This window comes from Lactuca sativa, chromosome 1 (genome assembly GCF_002870075.4).
Source record: "Lactuca sativa cultivar Salinas chromosome 1, Lsat_Salinas_v11, whole genome shotgun sequence".
Lineage (NCBI taxonomy): Eukaryota > Viridiplantae > Streptophyta > Magnoliopsida > Asterales > Asteraceae > Lactuca > Lactuca sativa.
The window spans coordinates 182,019,791-182,031,862 of record NC_056623.2 but is presented as its reverse complement, the minus strand read 5'-3'; positions in this window follow the sequence as shown (position 1 = coordinate 182,031,862).

Genomic DNA, 12,072 nt, shown 5'->3' with positions numbered 1-12,072 from the left:
TGCTGTGAAAGCTGCCTGGAACATATTGGCATCGAAAGGAGTAGGTGGTTGAAGTGGTTCAGGTGGTGGTGGTATCGGTGCTTCGTTGTTTGGGTTATGCCTGGGATTTCTGCGTGGCGGCATCTTTAACTATACGTTTAAAAGATGACGACATGGATAAGAAGAAATGAATAATGAATGTGTCTCATGGACTAACTCCCGATAGTCCAATAACAAAATGAATAGTATGACTTAATGAAGATGACAACATTTGGATAATAATTTCCATATGATTAGATATCTGTCAATAATACTGGAATTACAGATGTAACAAGTTCGGGAAAAATGGCCTAGAAGTAGGCCTTACATCAACCAAGATAGGAAAATTTTGACAGAACTATGACTAGATCAAGACCTAACAGATCTAAGATTTAAAAAGATAGGAAATTAGACTAAAGTTTTACATACTAGGTTATATCCAAAAGATGAGTCGTCGAGATTCTATCGGCGACGAGAACTGCTAGCATGAGTTCTTGATCCCGACAGTAGACGTTCTATGTCCCTTATACGCCTGTCCGCTCTCACTTGCCGAGCTCGAAATTCTCTAACTTCAGCTTGAGTTTCAGCAAGTTCTCTCTGCAGATTTGCATTGCCGACCAAAGTCCTTTCATGAGCAGACTCTAGTTGGCGAATGTGGACCGTGTTAACACCAGAGTTGGCGTCAACTTCCAAGACTTGATTGATAGTCGCTTGAGCCATTATCGTGTTTTGAGAAATCCTACGCACCATGATTGGTAGGACTCTATCAGCAGAACCTCCTTCAGTGAGGTTGTAGAAACTTTGGTCTCCATTGTAGGGAATAGGCTGACCTTGTTCCTGGCTCCATGTATTCAAGTTTGTGGCCCACATAGGTGTGGGTCCTTGAAATGCGGGACGGGGGTTCAGGTTTGGGTTTTGAGCAGCTGGTGTGACAACCCGAAAATTTCTAACTTGCATTCTTCATTTCTTATCAATAATAGACTCGTTTTGCTATCTTGTAGTACCATTTAGGGTCTATTGGAGCGTTCTAAATGTGTTATAATTAATGTTGCAGTGTGGAAATGGGTTAACTCAAAGTGTAGGAATCAAAAAGAGGCCAAACACTCCAACACATGGAGTGTGCGGCCACACACTTGAGTGTGCGGCCACACACATGTGTTTGTGGCCTCACACCCTTCCCAACCGCACACTCCACTTATATATACCACACTTAGTCATTTTTGAACATTTCTTTCACTTCTTCAAGCATAGAACTCGAAATCCTCTCAAGTATCATCCTAATCTCCTTTAGGATCTTCATAAAAGGTAACATCTTTCACCAAGAACACCAAGAACACCATGTTTTCTGGCAGCACACGCTTCTGCCAGTACACCTGGCCGCACACATGTGCTGGCAGCACACCTGGCCGCACACACACATATAGTGTGTATTTTGGCCATACACTCCCTTGTATAGCCTTTTAACCCTTCGTATAATCATTTATGGTTGTAACACTTCAATATAAGTGTTCACTAGTCCCTAAGGTGGTCCCAATTCATTAATTAAGTGTTCATAACACTAATTATATTCATATATGTGCCAATATATGCTAAATAGGATTCACGTGTGTACTCAAGTCACCACTTGATACTTAGCAACCGATCCAACATTTTCATCAGAACCACTCACTACAGGTGAGTTCATACCCCTTAATCAATGTTTTAAACTGTTTTTAAATGTTTTATGGGGGGGGGGGGATACAAGTAGAATTATGCTAATTATTATATCAATCACATGTGATTAACAAGCAACATTCAAATGATTGGCTACTCATTAGCCGCTTTACCAAACAGTTTCCTTCAAAAGTTTTCATAAACACTTTATGTGTTTAAAAACTCCTTATTACACTGTACATTTTACTCTGTATATTACATTTCAAACTTATTTACGATTGTGTTTCAAGCAAATGTTCTTTATACTAAGCTGCTTTATCAAACCCATGCCTTCAAAACCATTTTAATAGATCGACATCAAGTCGGTCTTTTCTTAGAAAATATTTATGTACAAAGGTTTTACAAATCTTATTTTATGCTTTTAAATTATAAATTGCATGCCTTTATATGTATAGTTATATAAGAAATGTTTAAAAGACTTAGGAAGGCTATCCACCCTATTTCCTTTTCGCGCTTGAGATGTGGTCTGGTGGGATATCGGGTACTCGTCCGAAGGTCGTTTCAATATTAGTTATATAACATATGTACATATCTAGTCATAAAGGCCCTTCCAGTTCATCCCATGCCCTTGGGTAGCAATGGTATACATCCATGTCCATACGTACCAGTTAGATTACTAGTAAACTACCATATGGGCAGTTTAGGAAGATACTAGAACTATTACTAGAACGCAATATCATACTATGAGTCAGTTCATTCATGAGTCAATAGTTACTACTATGAGAACATATACAACTATACTAGAGAAGAACATATACAACTATACTAGAGAAGAACATATACAACTATACTAGAGAAGAACATATACAACTATACTAGAGCAGAATATATACAACTATACTAGAGAAGAACATATACAACTATACTAGAGAAGAACATATACAACTATACTAGAGAAGAACATATACAACTATACTAGAGAAGAACATATACAACTATACTAGAGCAGAACATATACAACGATACTAGAATGAGTACATTACTATACTTGCTAGATAGACAGCACGTACACTACAGCTAGAACATTACAGTACATTACCATAATATTACATAGATATGGTCTCATGATCACTTTTCATGAGTACACTTACAAGAATTACTAGTACATTTTATATGTATAGATTCTGTTATATAATCCTCATTCTTATCTTTACCTTGTGATTCAATCACCTAATCGACGAGATAGATTGGATTTAATATCCTAGTACCAAAGGATACGTTGTGGGATTGACCACTCCTAGAATCTCTGTTAGCTACAGAGGTAAAAGCACATCCACGGATGCCAACGGTGGACTGACTATTCCTATACCCAGCTGTTAGCAACAGAGGTAAATGTACATCTACAGATGTCTTTAGTTAACATTGTTAGTTGCCCTTGTTCCAAAGGGTAATACTAATACAGTTAAGTCTTGGTAGAAGACTACATTTAGAATAGTTAAGTCTTGGTAGAAGACTACATTAAGAACAGTTAGGTCTTGGTAGAAGACTACATTGAGAATAGTTAAAGTCTTGGTAGAAGACTCCTTTTGTTACTAATAGGAATCATAGGGATTTCCAGGACTTTTCAAATGTTTACAGTTGTTTTACAAACATTTTCATACATACAGTTCATTTACATTTTTAATACTTACAATTCGTATACATACAAATACTTACATTTCAAATACATACAAGTAATTACATACAAATTAAGACACTAAAATACTTATGATCTCACCAGCTTCAAAGTTGATACTCGCTTTCAAAATTACTTGTATCCTCAGGTCATCATAGACAGGTACCGATGCAAGGACTAGGGAAGATGGAGTTCGTTGAAGACTCATCTTTCATTTTGATTTATGCTTTAGTGTTTATCAAAATTTGACAGAACACACTTGTATAATAATTCTATTATTAATGCAATGGATGATGTTGTTGCTTGTTTACTACTTTACATTGTTGTGATACTATACATGAAGTCCTCCGCCCCAGAACGTTTCCACCGTTCTTGGTTTTGGGGTGTGACAGATTGATATTAGAGCATTGTGATAGTGAATTAAGTATATCAGCCGATAAAAGATATACTAACTATAAATACATAAGGGATAAAAATACTCTGACCAAGAGTTTATACTTTAAATAATAAAATATTTAAGTAAGTATACGTGCCTGCATTCATACTAAAATCAGTGTCACTAGGACAGTACAAAAGAATTACGATTGTTGGGCAACGCAAGTGGGCTTAGAGACATATGGTCAAAACTGGGAAGATATAGCCTGATCACCTATATTATCCGAGGGTTGACCAGCATGTGCCTAAGTTTAATTGTGTGGTTGCAACAATGTTAAAATCTTACCAACCCTACCACAATGAGAACAATAGAACATAACATTAATCTTAAAAATACTATAGGAGTATTTGGTGTTACTATAAGTACTTCATATTTGAGAACTAAAACGGGATCTTCATTACTAAGTGGATACACTAAGGCTATATGTAATTAGGATGATATAGACTTAGAATCTGTGAAAATTTTACTTTACCCCTATTCTGTGTGAATTTGGAGTTAAGGTCACTTATTCGAAGGCCTATCCTATTTTGATTACACATAACTGGTATACACTTCACAAATAGCGATGTAACTAATGAAGATTTTCAAAATAATTATCTAGATAGTTCGTCTAATAATTATTTTCTTACCCCGATTCTCGCGTAAATAACATGGCTGGACTCCATCCCCACGACAACCAGTACCTCCCGAATGAGGTCATTGCTGGTTGGTTTGGAGAAGAACCAGAGAATGATCATCTGATCCCTTTGAATGATCACCATGATGAAAACCTTTCGGACGATGCTAATTCCGAACCAGAGGTTGAGAACCTACCCCAAGCAGCTCCCTTTCCAATTCCTAACCCTCGTCCGACTTTTGATGGCCCGGCACCTGAGTGGGTGGAATGCTTGGAAACATGGAGCCAAAGACAAGATCAGCGCATGCCATTTAATGGTGACCGAAGCTTTTATGACCTAAGCAATGAGGGCTCGGCAGATAGAACCTTGCCAATCTTGGTCCGCAGAGTGGCCCGAAATGAGATTCAAGGCAAGACAGCCCTACATCAGATTACCGAAGTTGTCGCTAATGCGAGAATGCATACCCTCCGCACCATTAGTCTAGAAGATGCTCGCGAGAGATCAGAGAGAAACCATGAAACCCTACTTCACGCACTGGCAGAATCACGAGCCGAAGTCATAGAGAGCCGAGTACGCGAGAGGGTGTATGAAAGACACCTACTTGATGTAGAACGTCAACTGGCTGAACTGAGAGTTCACCTGAGGGATGACCGTCGTCAGTAGTAGATTCTTTACCTTACTTTCCTTGTTAGAAAGTAATCGTTTTCTGTCTTTGCCCGTTGTGGCATTTTCTATGAAATTACCTTGTACTGTAAGTACTTTAGGTTAGGTCCTTATGTTGTCAAGAACTATCTTCTCTGGATATGATGTAAGACCGTTACAAGGTCATTTTCCCGAACTTTTACGTCATGAATATCAAAGATTTTGACAGTCGGATAACTTCTATGTCATTCTTTATTCAAGTACTCTTATCATACTTTCATTTGAGTCTATCTTAGACATGCTTTAGTCAAGTCATTGGACTATAGTAATTTAGCTCCGGAGACATTTCCAAGTCTCTTTCAGTGGTTGGATCTTGATATTCACCAACCCACGATACCTCGGCTTGAACGACAAACGTCTTGAGATCATTCTACGAACTTACTTCTACCCATTACTAGGACTACATCATAGGGATGTAGGTCAAACCTTCGCGATCATACTTCCATTTCCATGCTAGGACTGCATCATAGGGATGTAGGTCAAACTTTCGAGAACATACCCTTACTCTTTTCTTGAACAATCTAAGTACATCTAGAGTCAACCAGAATCGCTCAAAAATTACTTATATTTCGTATTACAGAATCATGTCGTCATCCGGAAACAATCAGTCGGACAACGACACCTCTACTTTTCCTATGGACGCCGCTACCTTCCAAACCGCAGTTACAACTGCCGTGATGGCTGCCGTGACAGCTGTCCTTGCGCACCGTAGCGCTATCAGCACAAGCAATGCTGATGTTGGGATTGAAGATTCCAATCATAGTATCAATCCAGGAAGTCGCCAAACAGTAACAGTTACAGGCTCGCAAAGCCGAAAGACAGAGAACAAGAAATGAAAGCGTCAAGCCCAGAAAGAACGCAAGAAATCCCAAAGGCTGGCTATGCAACAACAACAAGTGGAAACCCCTGCCATCCCAGTACCGAGCAGGCCATACGAGGGAAAACTCCCGAAGTGTGATAAGTTTAGTTTCCATCATCATGGGGCTTGCCATGAGATGTAGTGTTGCAATTGCCTAAAAATAGGGCACCATGCTCGTGGCTGTGGAGCACCGGCACGACCCATCACTCAAGTCCCTTTCAGCTGGACTAACCCTACACACGAGAGTAGTTATAACGCCGAACGCTTTAGGAAGCAATTTTCAAAGTGGAGTAACGAGGAAGGCACTCGTGTCCACATAACACTGGCTAAACATCGCAATCCCGTCACCAATGCAAGTACTAGCCAGTCATGCCACCAATGCGGGGAGATAGGGCACTTCAAGAAGGATTGCCCTATAGCAAAGAACTCTGGCGCAGATGGGAGGATTCTCAGGATCACAGCTACAGGAGAGCCTGCTCCGGAACCCATGTTAATGTAATTAAGGCGTTTCGTTGTAACAGACTTATAAACTATCCAGAACAAGTGAAACTAGATTCTTACGTTTTGCGAGATCTTGCCTGTATAGGGAGTCTCGTGCTGCGTATACTTGTCTTTTGTAGTATATCTTATTCGTAGCAATAGTCTTGTGGTAAATCTAAAGTACTGTAACTCTGTTCATGGTTGCACGGTTGTAACAACCCAGATTTCCAGGTATCTTTTATGTTTATGTTTTTGGTGTTTTGAGAGGGGACTCAGCGAGTTGGAGCTCAGACTCGCCGAGTAGGATCGCGGTTCTGGACTCGGGTTCACGCCTGGACTCGGCGAGTCCAAAGTGTGGACTCGGCGAGTCTGCGCTGTTTAATGAAACCCTAATTTCTCGGGTTTGGGACCTATTTAAAGGGCCTTTAGGCCGTCATTTGTGCTCACCAGTTCCTTGAGTGAAACCCTAGCGAGTGTGAGCGTTTGGAGCAAAGTAGGAAGCCATTATTGACCTTGGAGGTATCTTTTGCAAGGAAAAAGAAGAATTAGCTAAGGGGAAAGCAAGGGGAGCCACTTCCTGAAGGCTTGAGGTCCAGAACATCGCATTTGAGGTATATTCTTCGAGCTATTTCTGCTATGTTGAGATTTATGTTGATTTAGGGCTTATTGAGCCCTTTTATGATAAGATCTAGTGCTTCCTTGGTCCCTTGAGTGAGTTAAGTTGTAGATCTGGACCTTTGGAGGTCTAGGGTGTCCCTTTGCCCAAGCTTTTTGTGAATCAATGGAGGTTTTGGATTGGAATCCTTATGCCTTAGGTCAAAATGCCATTTATGAGCCATGGGGTGTGTTATGAACACCAAGATAAGGACTTTACGTGTTGAATCAGTCTAGGAAGGCCAGATCTATGAATTGTTGGAGCAGATCTGATCTTAGAAGCAAGTTTGAGTGATTGCATGGCATGGACTCACCGAGTCTGATGAGCAGACTCGGCGAGTAGCTTGAAGATTGTCCTCAGATCGCCCAGTGAGTGGTCCAGTCGAGTCATAGGTTGAATCAGTGAGTCAGGGCGAGTCTGAGAGGGTTGACAGGTGGTCTGAGTTGAACTGGGACTCGCCGAGTTGTTCTTAAGACTCGGCGAGTTGAGTCGGGGTGGCCCTGCGATTCTTCCAGGTGGAACTCGTCGAGTCAGGGGGAGTACTCGACGTGTCAAAAGGGAATTCTAGAGAGATTGGTGAAAACATCTAGACTCGCCGAGTCGCCTTAGTGCACTCGCCGAGTCCGGTCAAAGTTGACCGTTGACTGTTGACCAAGAGTTGACCAGTGTTGACTTCTTAGGAGTAGTCAACCTTAGTGTTAAAAGTGTTAATTAGAGACATATAATGTTATAGGGAGATTGTAGCTCGGAGGATCGAGCACGTGTGATTTCGGGATTTGCTAGCTATCGATATTCACGAGGTGAGTCTTCTCACTATACTTTACCTTGAGTAGGTAATCAGAGTTATGTGTCAGAGTATGTGTATGTTATGTGTATGCTATGTGTTGTACTGCATGATGTCTATGTGATTTATGTTGTGCATGTTTATAGAGTTGGAACCGGAAGGTTCCCAGAGTTAGAACCTGAGGGTTCACAGAGCTTGGGTGCACGGACCCACAGAGTTATAGCCTCGAGTGGCTAATATATATATATATATATATATATATATATATGTGTGTGTGTGTGTGTGTGTGTGTGTCTATGTGGTATTTTGGGGAACTCACTAAGCTTTGTGCTTACAGTGTTAGTGTTGTTGTTTCAGGTACTAGCGATGACCGTGGGAAGGCGCCGACTTGATCTGTACACACGCATGAGATTTTTGATATACATTGATCTTGGGATTTTATGTAATGTGAATTTGAGATTTAAAACTTGGTTTTTATGAAAAGTTATTGGGAAATGTTTCTATAAATTGTGAAAAATTATTTTGAAATTCACGGCGTTACAATGGTTGTGTTTTTTCTGTAAACGTCTTATGTTCAAATCTAATGTCTTTAAGTTTCAGTATGATTCCGACATTATCGTACGACTCGATTCAATTTAATCCTCACAAAAACAGCTTCATACGTACATCTCTTTCTTCTAGATCACTTTTCCAGCGAAGCCGTCATATCAGAACACCGAAGTACTCATGCCAGGAGTACCTCTTAGTTATTTTCTTTCCGAAGAGATCCCCGAAGTACCACTCGTGCAGTACATCAAGTTCAATCCAAGGATTTATACGATTGATCTATCACTGAGGAATGTATGCATAAGAGTGATATATAATCAAGGTTCTACAGGTTTAGAATTGATGATTCCACTTTAAGTTCTTTTTCCCCGATGGGATGTGAGCTTAAAGAAGAATCAGTTATTCGACTACCTTTTCAATCTTAATTATATACGACTCGTATACACGAAATTGTGATTGTGAAACCAGGTATGAATTCTAATATGAACTTCAGGACGGAGAACTACCTAAGCCTACGAGTAATCGCATCGTCATGTGAACAAACTTAGAACCCAGTACGACGTTTGTAAACATATCGCCCTATAGTCTAAAAACCTACGGAGATACCAGAACAGTACATACAACTTAACGAACTGCACAGCGATAGAATAAGAAGACTAGGCTTCTCACCCTGGAGAACCCCCAGTCTTATTCTCCCAGAGATCGACGGATTGCATAGTATGTGCCTCGGACATCGAGGACTCCGTCCAAACTTTCATTAGAAATCGTTATCGCTGCCTCGCATAGATGAAATGGTTGAGCAAACGCAAGGAAAGAATTACTTTCAGAAATGGATCTGAGATCCGAATATCACCAGTTCGAGTGTTAGGGAAGGATGTCCGGAAGACTATCTTCCGAATTCGATGCGGACACTTCGAGTCTGTAGTGATACCCTTCGGATAGGACCAATACGCCCATAGCTTTCATGAGCTAAACGAGTAGAGTCCGTCTTTCTTACTAGGATCAGTTCGTCATTCTCCATGTAACGACTTACTTATCTGCCCTCGTAGTAAGAAGGAACCTGCGGAAACATTACCCTCGGAGAAACTTTTCGCAAAAGTTCTCTGAACACGAGTATTAGAATTAAAGATTCGAATTCCGAAGGCACACTTATAGTGTTGTGGAATCCTTGAATACTCTGTCGATTCACCAAAAATCGTTGGGAATTTGTCGGCACCTGAGACGCTGACAGAAATTCGCCAAATTCTAGGTCTTACAGACCTACTTTCATAGTTCATCCAGAAACCCTCGCAAATCACAGGAAACCGTACGACTTTGACCCAACAAGGGGTGGCTTTTGTCTGGGAAGTTAAACAAGAAAAAGAAACCATTGGAATTCTAAGTGAGTGACCAAGTTCTTTAGGAGAACTCACTCTGGGAATGGCGTAATACGCTTCGTATCACGTGGAAAGCTAAATTCAATATAGTTAGGACCTCTGAGATTCTTATCAGAATCGGTCCTGTGCCTCGCACAAACTAGACCTACTCCGCGAACTCAGTAACGTACATTATACTCTTAGCGTCTCGATCATGAAACCATACCTTTCCGTTAGGAATCTTGTAAGTCCACTCGTCGAGATCCTCGCCCTCATATTAGAACCGTAGTCACCCTCGACCGAGAGGTCAAGCGGACGAAGCAACGACACCGCCCGTTAGTGAAGGTTCGTTGCGATACCAAACGAGAACCCGATTTCACTTAGGAGCGCTAGAACCAATCGATTAGGAAGTTTCCTCCTCATGACTCGATCATTCGTACCTACTTCCTTGTCTAAATTCTAATTTCGGGACGAAATTCCCTTTAACGGGGGGATGATGTGACAACCCGAAAATTTCTAACTTGCATTCTTCATTTCTTATCAATAATAGTCTCGTTTTGCTATCTAGTAGTACCATTTAGGGTCTATTGGAGCGTTCTAAACGTGTTATAATCAAGGTTGGAGTGTGGAAATGGGTTAACTCAAAGTGTGGGAATCAAAAAGAGGCCAAACACTCCAACACATGGAGTGTGCGGCCGCACACATGTGTTTGCGGCCTCACACCCTTCCCAACCGCACACTCCACCTATATATACCACACTTGGTCATTTTTGAACATTTCTTTCACTTCTTCAAGCATAGAACTCGAAATCCTCTCAAGTATCATCCTAATCTCCTTTAGGATCTTCATAAAAGGTAACATGTTTCACCAAGAACACCAAGAACACCATGTTTTCTGGCAGCACACGCTTCTGCCAGCATACCTGGCCGCACACATGTGCTGGCAGCACACCTGGCCGCACACACACATATAGTGTGTATTTTGGCCATATACTCCCTTGTATAGCCTTTTAACCCTTCGTATAATCATTTATGGTTGTAACACTTCAATATAAGTGTTCACTAGTCCCTAAGGTGGTCCCAATTCATTAATTAGTTGTTCATAACACTAATTATATTCATATATGTGCCAATATATGCTAAATAGGATTCGCGTGTGTACTCAAGTCACCACTTGATACTTAGCAACTGATCTAGCATTTTCATCAGAACCACTCACTACAGGTGAGTTCATACCCCTTAATCAATGTTTTAAACTGTTTTTAAATGTTTTATGGGGGGGGGGGGATACAAGTAGAATTATGGTAATTATTATATCAATCACATGTGATTAATAAGCAGCATTCAAATGATTGGCTACTCATTAGCCGCTTTACCAAACAGTTTCCTTCAAAAGTTTTCATAAACACTTTATGTGTTTAAAAACTCCTTATTACACTGTACATTTTACTCTGTATATTACATTTCAAACTTATTTACAATTGTGTTTCAAACAAATGTTCTTTATACTAAACTGCTTTATCAAACCCATGCCTTCAAAACCATTTTAATAGATCGACATCAAGTCGGTCTTTTCTTAGAAAATATTTATGTACAAAGGCTTTACAAATCTTATTTTATGCTTTTAAATTATAAATTGCATGCCTTTATATGTATAGTTATATAAGAAATGTTTAAAAGACTTAGGAAGGCTATCCACCCTATTTCCTTTTCGCGCTTGAGATGTGGTCTGGTGGGATATCAGGTACTCGTCCGAAGGTCGTTTCAATATTAGTTATATAACATATGTACATATATAATCATAAAGGCCCTTCCAGTTCATCCCATGCCCTTGGGTAGCAAGGGTATACATCCATGTCCATACGTACCAGTTAGATTACTAGTAAACTACCATATGGGTAGTTTAGGAAGATACTAGAACTATTACTAGAACGCAATATCATACTATGATTTAGTTCATTCATGAGTCAATACTTACTACTATGAGAACACATACAACTATACTAGAGAAGAACATATCCAACTATACTAGAGAAGAACATATACAACTATATTAGAGAAGAACATATACAACTATACTAGAGAAGAACATATACAACTATACTAGAGAAGAACATATACAACTATACTAGAGAAGAACATATACAACTATACTAGAGCAGAACATATACAACGATACTAGAACGAGTACATTACTATACTTGCTAGATAGAGAGCACGTACACTACAGCTAGAACATTACAGTACATTACCATACTATTACATAGATATGGTCTCATGATCACATTTTCA